At 43.2% G+C, this 20,022-nt stretch overlaps 1 long non-coding RNA gene across 1 annotated transcript in view; it reads right to left on the bottom strand.

The window, feature by feature from the left end:
• Positions 1 to 19,382, bottom strand: part of LOC309332632 — a 69,866-nt gene extending 50,484 nt beyond the window's left edge. Inside the window, exon 1 of the long non-coding RNA XR_014152266.1 lies at positions 19,119 to 19,382. This is a non-coding gene — a long non-coding RNA (uncharacterized lncRNA). The remainder of the gene's footprint in view (positions 1 to 19,118) is intronic.
• Positions 19,383 to 20,022: the final 640 nt, after the last annotated feature.

Genomic DNA, 20,022 nt, shown 5'->3' with positions numbered 1-20,022 from the left:
AAGACTATCCATCACTAGCAGGCTTTCACAGGAAACAGAGCAGAGACCAGACTTTTCTTTCTTTCTTTTTGATAATAATTTTAATTAGTTTTCAATTATAGTCCAATAATAATCTCATTATAACAATGCCAAATTAAAATACAATTACTAATACCAATAATTCAAATACCAAATGATATAATTTAGGTGGCCTACTGCATGCTAGAATTGATGGTTTGATGATTTTCTTTAATTCTGCCTTCCAAAATGTTATTAATTTCACTTACATTCCAATCACAATAATAATCATATATACAACTACTGCAGTACTGTAATAATAACTTCTATTCAAGTTGATACATTAAATGATTTATGAAACTACAAGTGAGGCACTCAAACTATATCCTTGTTCTTCCTATGTGTGACAATTATTCTGTCCGTGATGTTTCTTCCTGTCCTTGTAAAATGTTATGTCTATCTTTTCCCGGTTGTTGCTGTTCTCCATCATGCCTTGGGTAGAGCTAATATCCCATTGTTGTGTCAGAAATTGCTCCATTACTCCGTCCCATGCTTCGTTGTTTTGCAACTTTGACAACAGCTGCAAAAATCACACTGTCCCAGTAATGAACCTTATCACTTCCTTGGCAAGTTTGCAGATTCCTTTCATCCTTCCGTCCGGCTGGAGATAACTGAGCGGTTGTACTTCGAATTATATTGAATTCCAAGTCCTTGGAACATTATTCAGTTCAGTCCATAAATAATAAAGGATGGGGAAGAGTCAGCTCTAAGTTTCCATCACAAGTTTCCAGAGCTTCCCTCCCTTTTTCCTTGTTGTTGTTGTTTTTACACACACAGTTCCATTTAATGTTATATTCCATATCTACAATCCAGTTTCATCCCTCCTCACTTGCACATATACAATCTGAATTAGCATTCAAGGGAGGGTTGCCAAATCATAAACGTAGAGAAGAAAACTTCATATAAAGAAGCCGTAGGCTCCCCTCCCCCCACCTTTTGTACTGAATGACATCATCTCTCAAGTTCAGACCTGAACTTGCAGCTGGTTGAGTTCCGCAGTTTATGCTCTCATCTATTCTCGCATGTGCATGTACATTAGTCCAAATTAAGCTCTAATTAACAGAACTTCTGTTTCTTAATGGTAACAGGGGAAGATTATCGACAGGCAAAGTGCTTTTGCACTTAGCATCTCCCTGCCTCCCACAATCCATACCGGAGCGAGAGCCAGGTACTTTGATGAGCCTCGATTGATGTGTGTTCCCGCCTGTCCCTGGTTTTCAGGTACAATATCTGTATATTCCTTAGTCATTCTCTGCTATCTACCTGCAAACACTGTAACAAACGATACGTCTACGAAAGTAATCTTCAACATTCTACCTAGTCAGACTGGTTTTAGCAGATCCCACATTTAAAATTGCAGGATTGGAAAGTGTCCCCGAAGATTATCTCCTACTTCAGGCAGAAGATTCTCCCCAGAAAGGCTGGATCCTCTACTTTCAGCTTATTTTGTCTCTGTTCATTCCCATTTCAATGCTGCTTGCTCTTTCTGAGGCACATAACATACAGGTGAATAGACCATTCAAGGAAAGAGCTGCAGCCATTAATAAAAAATCAGCATCATCAGAGCTCTGATTAACCATATACAGGCCACCTCACAATGCTGTGTAAATAATGGGGAAGAAGTTAATATGGATGTATGAAAGTAAAGCACAGAACTAAGAAGGAACCTATACTGGTAGAACACTTGCTGTTCAGTCTTGACACGATAGTGCATTCATTCATTCATTCATTCATTCATTCATTCATTCAATGCTTCGTTCAGCATCTTAGTTGATGTAACATTCTTACTGATTCCTGTTTCAATTTCGGACTGATGAAGATCAGGATAAGAGCATGACCAGAGGAATATGCAGCAATCACATTTAAAAAAATGAAATGCACTCCAATGTCATAAATGCCCATCCGAGAAAAAACTATTGACAAATTTCCCACAAAAACGTTAGTTACGTAAAGAATGGAGAAAGAAGCCAGGGCTTTGATGGCATTCAGGTGAGCTTCTCTGCTGGCATCACTCGCACTGTTTCGTAGAAGATTTTTGTGCCTCCACAAAGAAGTTAGTAATAAAATGGATGAGAACAAAAATATCGTGAAGGGAAAGAGATTTGGAAAAATATATAGTAGGATAAGAAACTCACAGGAATTGGTCGTGTTAATTCCTGAGTCACTGCTATTGTTTAGATGTGATTCAAAAGGATTACATTTAGACACAATGATACTGCCTGTTATTGCCACAGTGGTAGTGATTGCAGAGAAGACCACAGTTCCCAGAAGCAGCCAAGGCACCAGCCCAGGGAATTTCCGCTTCATTTGCAGGAAGAGAGGGTGGGAGAAGTTAGCTATTTTAACACAGTACAAGACACTGAGCCAAGCGGCAAACCAAAGGCTAGCCGTATTAAGAAATAGCCATGAGAAATCAGATGGAATGTTTATCTTCAGCATCGGAACAGGGTTCACGAGAACGAGGTTGAATATTGCATTCTGTATCGTAACGGCATGAAATGCAAATCTGAACAAGCTAAGACAACTCAGGATCATGTCAGCGGGGGATAGTTTTCGGCTTCTAAACCAGTCAATGCAGTTGACGATAGCAATGAATCCATTTCCCACCATTCCTATGAGGGTTTCAATCACTAGAAGAACGAAGCCAAACAATTCAAATAAGGTAGGCATCTTTCTGAGCATGAAATAGAAGCGTTTCTTTCAGTGCAATGTGTAATATTAGCATAGACTGCTGCTGCTGCTGCTGCTCTTTATATGACCAGTGGAGAAAAGAATACTTTTGCCTTCTTTCTAGAATAGAGAAACTTGCAGGGAGGGGAGCGAGCTATTTTCATTTGTTGATTCTGTGCAAATGCAAATCACATCTGGAAAGATTCCACTACTAAATCTATATCATATATTCTGCTGTCATTTTTGCAAATTCGACAGTGGTGCTAAATATCATCTTTGCATCTGGCTTGACAAGCAGGAATACATGATTCTTTTAGGATTTGTTTATTTTGATTAATGTTTGTTCACAAGCATTATTATTTTTAATCCATCTGAAAACAGATTTTTTATCAAATGATTTCATAAATTTATTGTGTTTGTGAGGGACGTGGTTCTAATTGGTCAGAGAAATAATACAGGGTGTTTAATTGTGTCTATTCAATTAAAGAATTGATTCATTTTTTTCTAAGTACTTGCACCTCTTTAAGCAATCAATGGATTTGACGCTCAGATTATCGACTGAACAGATTATCGACCCAGCAGGGCCTTAGCTGGCTTTGGTGAACAACCATGGTAAAAATGTAAATATTACCTAAGTTCTTACATTTTTTCAAGTTCTGCCTATCCCTCCTCTTTAGCAAAAGAGATGGCAAAACAAACTCAATGCATTTGTGTTGGGATGCAAAAATCTAGGATAAGCAACAAAACTCTCTATGGACATAGAACAAAAGAAGGAATGGGAGTTGCCTAAGTTAATGTCATACTATGATGCTTTTCAAATCAAATCCTTGTTCCCATTGCTCAGGGGAAGAACAGAGGACCCCCCAGTCCAACTCGAGATGGTCCCCTCCACGCTTTGTATAAGAGGCAACCCTTTCTTACCTTTGTCCTTGAAGGAGGTAAGGAAAATGGACAATCCATTTACAAGATCAGAACCGATGGCATGGAGAACGTGGAGCAAAACATTGGCCTCTTACCCTTCACCACCATTCCTGTTCCTGGATCATCCAGCTTTCAGACACAGAGATAAATGCCAACAGTTCAAGGATTGGGAAGATGTAGGCATTTATACAATCCACATGACCTGCTTTCCAGAGAGAAGACAATTTCCCAAGAGGAACTGCAAGGTAAATTAAAAGGCATTCGTACTACCTGGTTTCAGGTAGCTCAGGCCCATTCTTTTGCACTTTGTTTGGAGCATAGGGGAGAGGGCCTACGCACGTTTACCTTGTTTGAATCCTTATACAACAGGCCAGCATATGACCTGAAGGGTCTCCTTCCCTAATATAGGGCAATCTATTGCGGTCAAGCTTGCAAAAATCTATCATTTGCCCGATAATAAATGCTGGAAATGTAAAGAGATTGAAGGTACATTCTTTCACCTTTGGTGGACATGCCCAAGGATTAAGACCTTCTGGGAGATGATATATAATGAAAGGAAAAAGGTATTTAAATATACCTTCTCTAAGAAACCAGAGGCCTTTCTCCTGGGCATGGCTGGCCAATTGGTGCCAAAGAAGGATAGAACTTTCTTTATGTATGCTACAGCAGCAGCAAGAATACTCATTGCAAAGCATTGGAAGACACAAGACCTACCCACCTTGGAAGAATGGCAGATGCAAGTAATGGACTACATGGAATTGGCGGAAATGACCGGCAGAATCCGAGACCAGGGAGAAGAGTTGGTGGAAGAAGATTGGAAAAAAATTAAAATCTATCTAAAGAAACATTGTAAAATTATCGAATGCTAATGACGTTGGAATGAAATGAAGTGGTTCTAGCAATAAGGAAAAATAATAATATGTATGAAGGGATTGATATAAGATGAAAATTTGAAATTAGAATATGTGAGGATAAATAATTAAGGTTAAATTAAGAGGGTATGAATTTGCTGAATAAATTTTTAAATGGAATATAAAAATGGGAGGTGTGAGGAAGTCAGGAAAATAAGTAAATGATTGGAAGACATCAGAAAGAGGGATTTTTATTTTTTTAAATTTTTTTTATGTTAAATCTTGTTTTTTGTATTGTATTTAGATTCTCTTTATGTGATTTTTGTTACCTGCTTATTCTTTTTTTCCTGTTTGTTAAAAAACTTAATAAATATTATAAAAAAAAATTAAAAGGCATTCGTACTACCTGGTTTCAGGTAGCTCAGGCCCATTCTTTTGCACTTTGTTTGGAGCATAGGGGAGAGGGCCTAAGCACGTTTACCTTGTTTGAATCCTTATACAACAGGCCAGCATATGACCTGAAGGGTCTCCTTCCCTAATATAGGGCAATCTATTGCGGTTCCCAATTAGGGGTCCAGGGACCACTGGTGGTCTGCGGAATGCACACAGGGGGTCCGTGGCCCCATCCCCACAACTTTTTTTTGGTCATTTTTGCATGGTAATATCACAATTTTTATGGTCTGTTTTAGCACCATGCAATTTTGCAAGATATTGGCTGAAATTGGTTTTGAAACCACACCACAATAGCAATTTCGACCTGGCAATATTCAGCAATGCGAGGGAGAGCAGGGCAGCCGGATATTCCACTGTGATCTCAGCCAATAATACCGCTGATCTGAGCTGCCTTCCCTCATGCTGAGGGAAAACAGGGCAGGTGATTGCCCTCACTTCAAGGCACCATGCCATTACCTTCCCTTGGCACTTGTGGGATGTAAAACTGCAGTCAAGTACAACAGTTCTACAGTGGACATGTTAAGGGATGTTTTGTACCACTCAGGAGAAGACTTCCTGTTTCCTTCTGAGCTGGGACAGACTTCCACTACATGTGACTTGAAGAGGGTCTGGTCTGTTGTACTAGCATGGAGAAGCACACAGTCTCCATGTTCTGATCAGTGTGTCGTCTCCATTTTGTATGTTGCTGTGTGTTTGGAGAGGTAACTGTTTAGTTGCAGTCACTTGTTGGGACTAACTTCTTCATGGAATAGTTCTAGTTGTTATGTAACCTAAGCCTGCCTTCAGGGATATGTCTGCGAACCTGAATGAATCGGTGAGTAAACTACTTTTATGTTAACGTTAATCAGATTCTTGTGTTTATTCTTTTTAAGAGGGATTAGAAGGGATTTTACCAGGAAGGAACCTTTAATAGTATGAGTCAGCAACAAGCTGATCGCTGCGTAATTTAAAAAGGGGGATGTTTGGAACTCTGCTAGAATATGGAACTTGCTAGCGCAAGTTAGGAAGGATGTCATTAAATAATATATCCTCTCCTGCCTCCCTAATCATCCCCACAGCACTGAGGCAGAGCAGCTTTTCTCAGTCAGCAGAAAAGCAGCAGCAGCCACAGTGGACATGCATCTTCACAGGCTGCCACCTCTGGCTGCTCCACTGACAGCAGCTTGATGCATCCCCCATTCCCTTCTATTCAAACCATGGCGGTGGAGGTGACTCCGCTTCCTCTTCACCCTCTACACATCTGATCTCCGTGACTGACCCATCTCTCATTCCCATGCCTCATCTCCAATTTCAGACATTGTGATACAGTGGTACCTCGTCAAGTGTCTGGGATCTGTTCCGGAGCCCTGGATGCTCAACAAAAGAGATGCTTGACAGAGCGTCACTCTGAGCGTGGAGCGGTTTAGCGCTTCGGCACATGTGCGAAGCATGATTTAGCGCTTCTGCGCATGCGTGAAGCAGCAAACCCGGAAGCAACCCGTTCCAGTACTTCCGGATTTGCTGCGGACATCCGCCAAAATGGATGATCGAGGGGGCAGACGTTCAAAGAGATATGATTGTATATCAGAATATTGTGATGTTTAGCTGCTGAGTTATAATTGCAGACGTTCAAAGAGGTATGATTGTATATCAGAATATTGTGATGTTTAGCTGCTGAGTTATAATTGCAGCTGTGTAGCTGAGTCCAACAGACTGAAGCGCCACCCTGCACCACAGAGAATTAGTAAGCTTCATTGATGGCAACATGATTACCGATAGCTTAGCAGTTGAAGAACCAGACTGAAACAACTCAGAACATATGGAAAATAATATCTGGATGTCTCACAAGACACAGGGGGGCAATTAAAGGCATATACCTGAATATATATACCTGCATACCTGAAGGAGCGTCTCCACCCCCATCGTTCAGCCCGGACACTGAGATCCAGCGCCGAGGGCCTTCTGGCAGTCCCCTCATTGCGAGAAGTGAGGCTACAGGGAACCAGACAGAGGGCCTTCTCGGTAGTGGCGCCCGCCCTGTGGAACGCCCTCCCATCAGATGTCAAAGAGATAAACAATTACCTGACATTCAGAAGACATCTTAAGGCGGCCCTGTTTAGGGAAGTTTTTAATATGTAACACTACTGTTTTTAACACTTGATTGGGAGCCGCCCAGAGTAGCTGGGGAGGCTCAGCCAGATGGGCGGGGTATAAATAAATTATTATTATTATTATTATTATTATTATTATTATTATTATTATTAAGAGACACCTTCCAAGAAACATGGACCCCATTCTTTAATTATTTTAATGACCAAAATGGGTCAACTTTGTGAGCATGAAATAAAAGTGTTTCATTCACTGTAATATGTAACATTTGCACTGTTTGCTGCCACTGACACACTTTATTTATATGAGAAGTGCAGAATACCAATACTTCTGCCTTCTCCTTAGAACAGAAAAACTTGTAGAGTGGAGGGAGCTATTTTCATTTGTTGATTTCTGTTCTGATGCAAATCACACCTGGAAGCACTCTATTGCTTAATCTATAATATCTGTTCTGACATCATATTTGCAAATTTTACAGAGGTGCTAAATATCATCTTTGCATCTGGTGTAACAAACAGGGACCTGTGATTCTTTCAGGATTTGTTTATTTTGATTAATGTCCCCACCCCAGTATTAGCAGTTTCAGTCCATCCCAAAACATAGCTCTTTATCAAATGATAAGTTTATTGCATTTGTGAGTGGTTCTAATTAGTTGTATAACTAAAAGATGAACTAGTTGGATAATAAAATGTTAATTTGTGCATGCCAGTAGGAGGGGTGTTTATAATTACACTTCCTAGAAAAATAGGAATTGGAGGAATTAAGCACCAGGAAGTGTAAATCCAACATAATTCTTTCTCCAAGTTTTCTGCCTTTATAGAGAGATTTTACAGAAGCATACAGATGATGCCCCTGCCCTGGGAACTGTAGTACATTCAGGGTGCTAGGTTAGACCAAGGATAGGGAACATCAGTCTCAGGGACCCAATGCAGCTGTCCAAGCCTCTTTCTCAGGCCACCCCTCTCTACTTCTGATTTTCACTATCCGTTCATTCTTTTTAAGGGTGTTTTTTTTAATGTGTCTTTGGATGGAGAGAAAGTACAAAGGTGGTGGGACAGCACTCATCTCAGCCCTTCTTCCTTGCCCCCTCCCTAATATGCCTCCTCTTTCCATTTTGCAGACTGACCTCTCTCTCGCATTTGCACCATGGCTTACTGGCTGAAGACTAAAGTGACTTCCTTGCAAAGCTGGGAGCCTGCCTGGGAGACAGATTCAAACTAACATAACCTTTAAATACGCATTTGGGAAAGTGAAATAAACCAAAATATAATTAAATATGTTTCAACCAGTGGTCCATCAAACATGTATACAATATATAAGATATGCAAAGAACATACCGTATTTTTCGCTCTATAGGATGCACCTGACCATAGGACGCACCTTGTTTTAGAGGGGGAGAACAAGAAAAAAAATTCTCCCTCTCTCTGCGCAGCGCCCCTTCAGCGAAGTGGCAGGAGAAATGGAGCCCCTTCCATTTCTCCTCCCACTTCGCTGAAGGGGTGCTGCCCAGCTCTCCCTCTCCCACATTGCCTTCGTCTTCATTAAAGGCAACCTGAAGCCTCCGGAGCGCGGCGGGAGTTCCCGCTGCGCTCCGGAGGCTTCGGGTTCCTTTCGCTGAAGCCAGGAGATCAGGACTCTCCCGCTGCACCCCGAGCTTGTGGGGCTGGCGGTGGGGGGAAGCCCGGCTTTCCCCCACCGCCAGCCACAAAGAGCAGGTCGGGGCTGGTGGGGGAAGCCCGCGTCCCCCCCCCAGCCCCAGGGACCACACATTCACTCCATAAGACACACAGACATTTCCCCTTAGATTTTAAGAGGAAAAAAGTGCGTCTTATGGAGCGAAAAATACAGTACCTATTCAAAACAAAAATTATTAAAATGCTATTAAATAACAAAAAAAAAATTACTTAAACAGCTTAGGTTACAAATTTACTGTAATATATGATGGTGATCCTTGTTTTTGGTTCTGCTTTGGCTTCTGTATGTCTTTTGTAAGTTTTAGCGATTTTAAATTTGGAGGTTTAAGTATATTATGTTGGTATGAAACTGTCGTGTGACGGGCCAATGGCCGTAATAAAGATCAATCAAATTACTTAAACAGGCATTAGCCCTCCGTCTCCCTTTGCTATTCCCTCTATTTTATTTTAAATCTTCATTTAAAAAATATATGCTTAAAACTGCTGACATATTGATAGACTGTGACCTTTTATTGTGCATGAAAATGGAGTCTACTATTCACTGTGTGAATACAGTGTGGTAAATACTGAATACGGTGCGAATACTGTGTGAGTAAAAAGAGAGAAAAGCAAAGTGACTTTGCAATAGCTATTTTATTTAGACATATAAGGTTAAAAACACATGAAGTATCCAAGCAGTGAGTCGTTTCAGAGGTTCTAGTGCTTTCCTGGTTTGATACCTTTGTAATGAAGTCAGCCGGAGCTTGCTGGTATTTTATTATTTAGAAAGATGGAGGCAGAAGACAGGTGTAAGCTAAGCATTAAACACCCTAACGTGTCTCATAGCTCTTGGCTCCCCAATCAGACTTTCAGAGAGACGGCCAGCACCATCAGCTCCTTTCAGAGAGCAGCTCTCTGCACACTCTCTGTAGCTCTCCCAGGCCCAGCCCATTTCAAAGGGTTGGGCTACGTACACATTCACGGTTTAAAATGCAGCAAGGTTATTCCCGCCTCCCACTGCATTTCAAGCCACATTTTTCTGTTGCAGCACATATCCCAAATATGTGGGCACAGGGTGAAGCCCTCCCCCCAATCTTGAGAGGCCAGGCCTCCCCAGGCACCCCAGGGTGGCATTGAGCCTCATAGCACCTCACGGTCTCCTCCTGACACATGTGATGTCACACACACACGCCAGAGGTTCCCGATGTCAGGCGGAACTCAGCATCTCTGCCAACTGGGTGCAGGGGCCCTGCCAGATGCACTATTTATTCCCCTGGTGCAGACCAAAGCAATGCCTGCCGACGTAGCTGGACCCTTCCCTGGAGAGGCACTGTTTGTCAACCTCCCTGTGATGGGCCATTTTACAGGCAAGGTTGTGATCTGGAAATTCCTTTGGCATAATAATAGGTGTTCAGTTTTGACATAATAGAGAATCATTAAGCAAACAGAGTACATATAGTATCATAAAATGCAGACTTCGAGGGCATACGCAGCGGGACGTTCTCCTGTGCAAACTTCCTTCCAATGGCTTGCCAGTCTTGACCAGGAAAGCATCTGGTAGAATGTCCTCAGTGTACATGTGCACATGCACACCAACAGAGAGGCAGGCAGTACAGTGGTACCTTGGGTTAAGAACCTAATTCGTTCTGGAGGTCCGTTCTTAACCTGAAACTGTTCTTAGCCTGAGGTACAACTTTAGCTAAAGGGGCCTCGTGCTGCTGCCACGTGACTTCTGTTCTCATCCTGAAGTAAAGTTCTTAATCCGAGGTACTATTTCTGGGTTAGCAGAGTCTGTAACCAGAAGTGTCTGTGAACTGAAGCATCTGTAACCCGAGGTACCACTGTATTGTTCTTCCAAATGAGGATGCCATTTCCATAAGGTCCGGGTAGCCTTTAAGATGGTGTCTTTATTCAGCATTGCAGTTGATGTAGCATCCTGATTGATTCCTGTTTCAGTTTAGGATTCACGAAGATCAAGATAACGGCATGACCAGAGGAATATGCAGCAACCACATTAAACAAATTTATTGTTATCCAGTCATCTTTAATGTCCATAAAGGACAGGACTATGTCCAAAAACTCCACACAAAAACTGGATACATAGAGAATGGAGAAAGAAGCCAGAGCTTTGATGGCATTCAGGTGAACGTCTGTGCTGACATCCCTTGCAGTGTTTTGTAGAAGATTTTTGTGCCTCCACAGGGAAGTTAGCACTAAGACAGATGAGGACAAAAATACCACAAAGGAAAAGAAATCTGGAACAATATAAAGATGGATGAGATACTTACAGAAGTCAGACATTACATTTCCCGAATTACTGTTATTGCTTAGATGTGCTTCAAATAATCTACATTTAAATATGACAGTACTGCCTGTTATTGTGGCGGTGGTGACAATTGCAGAGAAGACCACTGTCCCCAGGAGTAGCCAAGGCACCAGCCCAGGGAATCTCCGCTTCATTTGGAGGAAGAGAGGGTGGGAGAAGTTTGTAATTTTTACGCAGTACAAAACACTGAGCCAAGTGGCAAGCCAAAGGTCAGCAGTATTAACAAACAGCCATGAAGCATCAAATGCAATAAATACGTCCCTCTTCTGAAAAGTGTCCTTGAAAAAGAGGAGAGAAATAGCAGTCTGTATCACAATGGCAAGAAATGCAAATCTGAACAAGCCAAGGAAACTCAGGATCATGTCGGCTGGGGATAGTTTTCGGCTTCTAAACCAGTCAATGAAGTTAACGATAGCAATAAATCCATTTCCCACCATTCCTGTGAAGGTCACAATAACGAGAAGGAGAAAGCTGAACAATTCAAGTAAGGTAGACATCTTTGTAAGTACAAAATAACAGTGTTTTCCCCCACTGTAATATGTTGTATTTGCACCGTCTGTTACTGATGCTGCCCTTTATTCATTTGAGAAAAGTAGAAACCTTCTGTGTAGATCGGGAAGCTGAAGAAGAAGAACAAGAAGAGTTTGGATTTGATATCCCGCTTTATCACTACCCGAAGGAGTCTCAAAGCGGCTCACATTCTCCTTTCCCTTCCTCCCCCACAACAAACACTCTGTGAGGCGAGTGGGGCTGAGAGACTTCAGAGAAGTGTGACTGGCCCAAGGTCACCCGGCAGCTGCAGGTGGAGGAGTGGGGAAGCGAACCCGGTTCACCAGATTACGAGTCTACTACTCTTAACCACTACACCACACTGGTAGAGAGTGAAGGGAGCTATTTTTATTTGTTGATTCTGTTCAGATGCAAATCACACCTGGAAGCATTATTAGTAATTCAATATCATCTCTTCAATATCATCTCTTCTGATATTTGCAAAATCCACAGTGGTGCTAAATATCATATTGGCATCTGGCTTAACAAAGAATGATATCATTCTTTTTTAAGCCTGTTGTAAAAAAAAGCTGCTCCCTTTCCCTTATGGGGTACAGTGGTACCTCTGGTTACGTACTTAATTCGTTCTGGAGGTCCGTTCTTAACCTGAAACTGTTCTTAACCTGAAGCACCACTTTAGCTAATGGGGCCTCCCGCTGCTGCCGCATTATTTCTGTTCTCATCCTGAAGCAAAGTTCTTAACCCGAAGTAATATTTCTGGGTTAGCGGAGTTTGTAACCTGAAGCGTATGTAACCTGAAGCGTATGTAACCCGAAGTACCACTGTACACAAGAGCCCTTATAGAGTCCTTTGTAGGTTCTCCATCGGTAGGAGAAAATAACAGAGGCCAACTAGAGAATGTTGAGAAGCAAAGCAGCTAGTAAGCCAGATCTTTATTAAAGCTGTTGCAACAGGGTCTCCCCCCACACGCAGGACAGAGGAGGAGGACACCAAACCATGCGCGCAAGCCCTTATATAGACTTTTCAACTGCCCACCCTGGAGCCCAAGACCACCCCTCCATACATCTTACATACATCACAGAAGGGGTGTAGCCCAAGATCAACCCCCCAGTACATCAGAGAAGGATGGACTACAACAGAAATCTGAGTGCGTTTTTATCCTGTCTGCCAGCTTACCCGATTGGATTACGTGGGCATCCTGGCCACTCTTTTATTATGATAACTACTCAATTCCTGAATCCAGGTGACTGGCTTACCCTATTCATGTCTTAACTGTGCCCTTGAGACAGGATTTGTGAGCAAAGAGACGATGGGGAGGCTCCCCATTTCCTTTGACCTTGCAGAGAAATATTTGAAGACAATTTGGAAGAGACAAATGGTTTCAGGATTTTTTCTGTGGGTCTCAGACATGTGGTCTATACATTTATGTATGTGCTTGCTTGGTACATTTATGAACATTATATATATATATATATATATATAACCTTAAAATTCTTATAACAAGCCAGATGCCAGATGCCAATATGATATTTAGCATCCGAAGAAAACCGGGGTGTTCAAGTTGAAGTCCACCACACACAAAGGCTGGATTCCCCACTTTCAGCTCACTCTTTCCATTCTCATTTCCATGTTGCTTGCTCTCTTTGAGGCATATATTCCACAAGTGAATTGACCATTTAAGGAAAGGGTCATAGACATTAAGAAATGCCAACAATTTTACAGCTCTGATTATTCATACACCAGCCACCTCAAAATGTGTAAATAATTTGAAGAACGTTAATATGGCTATCTGATAGCAAAAGATGGAACTGAAGTGGAACATTAACTGCTGGAATGATTGGTGTTCAGTTTCCACATAAATAATTAAGCAAACATAGTAAACACCAGTGGTTTTTTCTGGGGGGCACTCTAGGGCAAACAAAGGGGGTGTTGGGGGCCCATACACCCACAACATTTTTTTGGTTGGTGCTCAGCACCCAAACTATGGGGCCTTTGTTGCAACTTCTGATGCTTTGTGGGGCCTCAAAAGTCAAATCAGAGGCCTCATAGGGCCTTGGAATCCATATCCGAGGCCTTGCAGGGCCTTGGAGATATTGTCCGAAGCTTCACAAGGTCTCCAATGTGACTTTCGGGAGAAACTGGAAGTTGTGTCTGAGGCCTCGCAAGGCCTCTGGTGTGGCTTCCGGTTTTCCCCAGAAGAAACTTTGGACACAACTTCCAGGGGTCTCAGGTGCCGCTGTGGCGCACATGACGTAATGTGACACCGTGCCGTCACGTTGTAACATGAAATTATGATGTCATGTTGAATCACATGCGCCGCTGGGCACACATAATTTGGGGCATAAGAGGATGTCCCTGCTCAAGGGTACACGGTACCAGAATCTTTGCAACAGAGTAGAAAAACAAATGCAGACTTTAAGGGCATACCTGGCAGAATGGCATATCCCGCAGAATGACACAATGGGTCAGTGAGTCCAATCGGTGAGAGCATCTGGCTGTTAACCAGGAGGTTGGTGGTTCGAACCCACCCAGGGACAGCTGTGGGCAGGATTCCTGTACTGCAACGGGTTGGACTTGATGCCTCTCAAGGTCACTTCCAACTCGACAATTCTAGGATTCTAGGATTCTATGTCTGCAAGGGCTTGGCAGTCTTATGCAGCAGAAATTCTGCTAAACTGTGTCCTCAGCACATGCATGAACCTGCTCACCCACAGGCAGACAATATAGTTCTTGCAAAAGAGAAGGCAGAATTGGTAGCCAACAGAGAGATAGGCAGCATTGTTCTTGCAAATGAGGATGCCACTTCCATAACGTCTTGGTAGCCTTTGAGATGGTGGCGTCATTCAGCATTTTAGTTGATGTAGCATCTTGACTGATTCCTGTTTCAGTTTGGGATTAATGACGATCAGGATAATGGCATGGCCAGAGGAATATGCAACAACCACATTAGTAAGCAAAAGGTGCATGCCAATGCCTTGCATGCCATTCCAAGAGAAGAACACTGACATTCTTTCCACAAAAAAGCTAGATACATAGAGAATGGAGAAAGAAGCCAGAGCTTTGATGGCATTCAGGTGAACTTCTGTGCTTACATCCCTTGTACTGTTTTGTAGAAGATTTTTGTGCCTCCACAGAGAAGTCAGTAGTAAGATGGATGAGAACAAAAATATCACGAAGGGAAGGAAATCTGGAACAACATATAGAAGGATGGAATGCTTACAAAAGTCAGGTGTCTTCATTCCTGAGTCAGTGTTATTGCTTAGAGGTGATTCAAATGTCTTGCATTCAGACATGAGTCTATTGCCCATTATTGCCTTGATGGTGGTGATGATTGCAGAGAAGACCACTGTCCCCAGAAGCAGCCAAGGCACCAGCCCAGGGAATCTCTGCTTCATTTGCAGGAAGAGAGGGTGAGAGAAGTTAGCAATTTTTACACAGTACAAAACACTGAGCAAAGTGGCAAACCAAAGGTTAGCAGTATTAACAAATGTCCATGAGGCAGTGTATGCAATATGTACGTTCCTCATCTGAAAAATATCTCTGAAAAAAAGGAGAAGAATTGCATTCTGTATCCCAATTGCATGAAATGCAAATCTGAACAAGCCAAGACAACTCAGGATCATGTCGGCTGGGGATAGTTTTCTGCTGCTAAACCAGTCAATGAAGTTAATGATAGCAATAAATCCATTTCCCACCATTCCTATGAGGGTTTCAATAACCAGAAGAATGAAGCCAAACAATTCAAATAAGGTAGACATCCTTCTGAGCCCGAAGTAAAAGTGTTTCTTCCAGTGTAATATTAGCACAGTCTGCTGCTTATGCTGCCTTGTATATGAGCAGCGGAGAGCAGAATACGTCAGCCTTCTTTCAAGACCAGAACAATTTGCAGGGAGAGGACCGAGCTATTTTCAGTTGTTGATTTTATTCAGATGCAAATCACACATGGAAAAATTCTAATCCTAAATCTATATCATATTTTCTGCTGTCATATTTGCAAATTCGACAGGGGTGCTAAATATCCTCTTTGCATCTGGCTTAACAAACAATGATAGATGATTCTATTATGATTTCTATATTTTGATTATTGTTTGTTCACCACTATTTAAAACCTCAAGATTGTCCTTCCCAACACTGGATTCAAAGGCATCCAAAGCACCACCCATATGTTTAACAGCCTGCTCCAACCAGCCAGCATGGCAGCTGCCCTTCAGTCGCCACCTGGAGTTCTCCCCACTTCCTGATTCTTCTTCCCAGAAACCCCTGCTCTCAAAACCTCTCTTGTAAGACCCCTCCTCCTGTGGTGACATCATGCACCAATCTAACCCTGGTAACCTCCCTCTGTGTCTGGCTGAGCCTTCTGTCTGGTTGATGCCTTCCCTTGAGGGTCTAATGGCTGACCATCAGCTGCATTGTTTCTTCAATGTCCCACCATCACCAGGCTGGCCCCATGAGAAAGTTAGCCGGTGTTATTCCTTGCTTAGTCCAGGAATAACAGTCCAGGCGAGGTCCAAGTCCGGTCCATAGTCAAAGGTGCAACGTGGAGGCAGTCCGTAGTAGCTGAATCTGGGTGCAGGGCAGGGAGCTGGGTGAAGTCAGGAACAGGCATGCAAGCAGGGAGCCAGGCCGGGTCAGGAGCTCAGGCAGGAAAGCAGGACAGGGTTCAGGCAGGAACTAGCAACCAACAGTGTTGCTCCCATAACATGGAACTGGGGCTGGCCGGCTTTTATCTGCCCCGAGGCATAGGGCGGCCCCAATCCTCTGGTGAGTCGACTCTCCTGGCCTGGAGGCGAGCACTCCTCCTGCGGGAATTTAGTTCCCTCCGCCTCTCTGCCCTGAGCCTTTGCAGCTAAGTACAGGCCGGAGGGCTACCGGACCCAGAGGCCACCTCAGCTTCCTCTGACGGGGCTGAGAATGGAGCAGCTGCAGTCAATGGGTCCTCACCTCAGGAGCCAGAGCAGACTCAGCTGATCCCTGCACCTCAGGATCCAGCACAGGTGAGGACCCTTCAGGCTCATGCCCCAGCCCCGGCTCAGCTGGTTTTGAGGCGGGGACTCCTGTGCAGGCTGGGATCCCTCAGGTTCAGCATCTGAGTCTGAATTCCAGGCCATCACACCAACCCTTCACTGAATGTAGAAATTATGAGGAGCCCCCCCCCATTTATAACATTATTTTAAATCTCCATTTTTTAATAAGGATTTTCCTTAAAACTACCAACCTAACTTCAAGGGCCTACCCTGCAGAATGACACAATGGGCCAAGGGAGCAATGGGTCAGTGCATCTGGCTGTTAGCCAGAAGGATGGTGGTTCGAACCCACCCAGGGACAGCTGTTGCCAAGATGAGCTTCAGGGTCCCTTCCAACTCAACAATTCTAGGATTCTAGAATTCTATGTCTGCAAGGCCTTGGCAGTCTTGTGCAGCAGAACTTCTGCTAAACTGTGTCCTCAGCACATGTGTGCACCTGCACACCGACAGGCAGACAATATAGTTCTTGCAAAATAGTTGGCAGAATTGGTAGCCTTTAAGATAGTGGCTTCATCCAGCATTTTAGTTGATGTAGCACCTTGACTGATTCCTGTTTCAGTTTGGGATTAAGGAAGATCAGGATAACGGCATGGCCAGAGGAATATGCAGCAGTAACATCAGTAAACCAAATATTCATCCCAATGTCTGCCATGCCCATCTGAGAGAAGTACGATGCCAATATATCCACAAAAAAGCTAGATATGTAGAGAATGGAGAAAGAAACCAGAGCTTTGATGGCATTCAGGTGAGCTTCTGTGCTAACATCCCTTGCACTGTTTTGTAGAAGATTTTTGTGCCTCCACAGAGAAGTTAGTAGTAAGATGGATGAGAGCAAAAATATAATGAAGGGAAGGAGCTCTGGAACAACAAATAGAAGCATGGAATTCCAACAAAAGTTAAGTGTCTTCATTCCTGAGTCAGTGTCATTGCTTAGAAGTGATTCAAATGTCTTGCATTCAGACCTGAGTCTAATGGTCATTATTGTCTCGATGGTGGCGGTGATTGCAGAGAAGCCCACTGTCCCCAGAAGCAGCCAAGGCACCAGCCCAGGGAATCTCCGCTTCATTTGCAGGAAGAGAGGGTGGGAGAAAGTGGCAATCTTTACACAGTACAAAACGCTGAGCCAAGTGGCAAACCAAAGGTTAGCAGAATTAACAAATAGCCACAAGGCACTGTATGCAATATGTACGTTCTTCAGAAAAGTATCTATGAAAAAGAGGAGAAAAATTGTATTCTGTATCGCGAATGCATGAAATGCAAATCTGAACAAGCTAAGACAACTCAGGATCATGTCAGCTGAGGATAGTTTTCGGCTTCCAAACCAGTTAATTAAGTTAATGATAGCAATAAATCCATTTCCCACCATTCCTATGAGGGTTTCAATAACCAGAAGAATGAAGCCAAACAATTCAAATAAGGTAGTCATCCTTCTGAGCCCAAAGTAAAAGTGTTTCTTCCAGTGTAATATTAGCACAGTCTGCTGCTTATGCTGCCTTGTATATGAGCAGCGGAGAGCAGAATACGTCAGCCTTCTTTCAAGACCAGAACAATTTGCAGGGAGAGGACCAAGCTATTTTCAGTGGTCGATTTTGCTCAGATGCAAATCACACCTGGAAAGATTCTCCTCCTAAATCCATATCATCTGTTCTGTTGTCATATTTGCAAATTCGACAGTGGTGTTAAATATCCTCTTTGCATCTGGCTTAACAAACAATGATAGATGATTCTTTTATGATTTCTAAATTTTGATTAAAGTTTGTTCACCAATATTTAACATCTCAAGATTGTCCTTCCCAACACTGGATTCAGAGGCATCCAAAGCACCACCCACATGTTTAACAGCCTGCTCCAACCAGCCAGCATGGCAGCTGCCCTTCAGTCGCCACCTGGAGTTCTCCATCACTTCCTGATTCTTCTTTCCCGAAACCCCTGCTCTGATAACCTCTCTTGTAAGACAACAACCGCTCTCCCTATGGTTACCCTGGCAACCTCCCTCTGTGCCTGGCAGAGCCTTCTGTCTGGTTGATGCCTTCCCTTGAGGGTCTAATGGCTGACCATCAGCTGCACTGTTTCGTCAATGTCCCACCATCACCAGGCTGGCCCCATGAGAAAGTTAGCTGGTGTCATTCCCAGCCCTTGCTTAGTCCAGGAATCCACAAACCCTGACCCTTCACTGAATGTAGATATTTTGAGGAGTTTCTTCCTCCCACCCGATTCATAACATTGTTTTCAATTACTTAAAAGTACCAACAGACTGATATATTGTGACTTTAATTGCACATGAAAAATGAGGTCACTGTATGCCCCCCACTTTCCTCACCCTGAGAGCCCCGTGGATTTAGATCTGTTTGGGTAAATAAGTAAAGAAAAGCACTAGGGATTCACAAGTCCTATTTGATTTGGAAATATGCTGTTAAAAACACACAAAATATCCAAGCATGAGACATTTCAGAGATTCTGGTGTTTTCTTGGTTCAGTTCCTTTGGAATGAAGTCAGTGGGTGCTTGCTGGTATTTTCTGATTTAGAAGCATACAGGTAGAAGACTCCATTCTGAAGGAAATCAGCCCTGAGTGCTCACTGGAAGGACAGATCCTGAAGCTGAGGCTCCAAGACTTTGGCCACCTCATGAGAAGAGAAGACTCCCTGGAAAAGACCCTGATGTTGGGAAAGATGGAGGGCACAAGGAGAAGGGGACGACAGAGGATGAGATGGTTGGACAGTGTTCTGGAAGCTACCAGCATGAGTTTGACCAAACTGCGGGAGGCAGTAGAAGACAGGAGTGCCTGGCGTGCTCTGGTCCATGGGGTCACGAAGAGTCGGACACGACTAAATGACTAAACAACAATAGGTAGAAGACAGGTGAAAGCTAATCTTTAAACATTCTAACATGTCTCATATCTCTTGGCTCCCCCACCAGATTTTCAGAGAGAAAGCCAGCACAACCAGCTCCTTTCAGAGATCCACTCAGTGCTCTCCTATTACAGGTAGAACATCATACAAAAAGGCTGGCTCCTCAACTTTTAGCTCACTCTGTCCTTTCCCATTTTAATGCAGCTTGCTCTCTCTGAGGCACATATTTCACAGGTGAACTGACAGTTCAAGGAAATAGACACAGCCATTAAGAAACACCAACATCTTCACAGCTCTGTTGTCTCAAACAGCAGCCAAGTCACAATTCTGTGTAAAGAGTAGGTTAATATGGATATATGAAAGCAAAACACAGAAATGGGGAGGAAATTCCTTTGACAGAATAATTGCTGTTCCATTAAGCAAACAGAGTGAATGTGGTATCAAAAATGCAGAAAAGGGCACACGAAGATGGAAGTTCTTCTGTGCAAACCTCTATACAATGGCTTGGCAGTCTTGTGCAGAGGAACGTCTGCTAGATTGTCCTCAGTGCATGTGGGTCACATGCAGACAGGCAGGAAGCAATGTTCTTGCAGAAGAA

The sequence above is a fragment of the Podarcis erhardii genome (genome assembly GCF_964252035.2).
Source record: "Podarcis erhardii genome assembly, chromosome: 17".
NCBI classification, from domain to species: Eukaryota; Metazoa; Chordata; class Lepidosauria; order Squamata; family Lacertidae; genus Podarcis; species Podarcis erhardii.
This window is presented reverse-complemented; position numbering and strand designations above follow the sequence as displayed.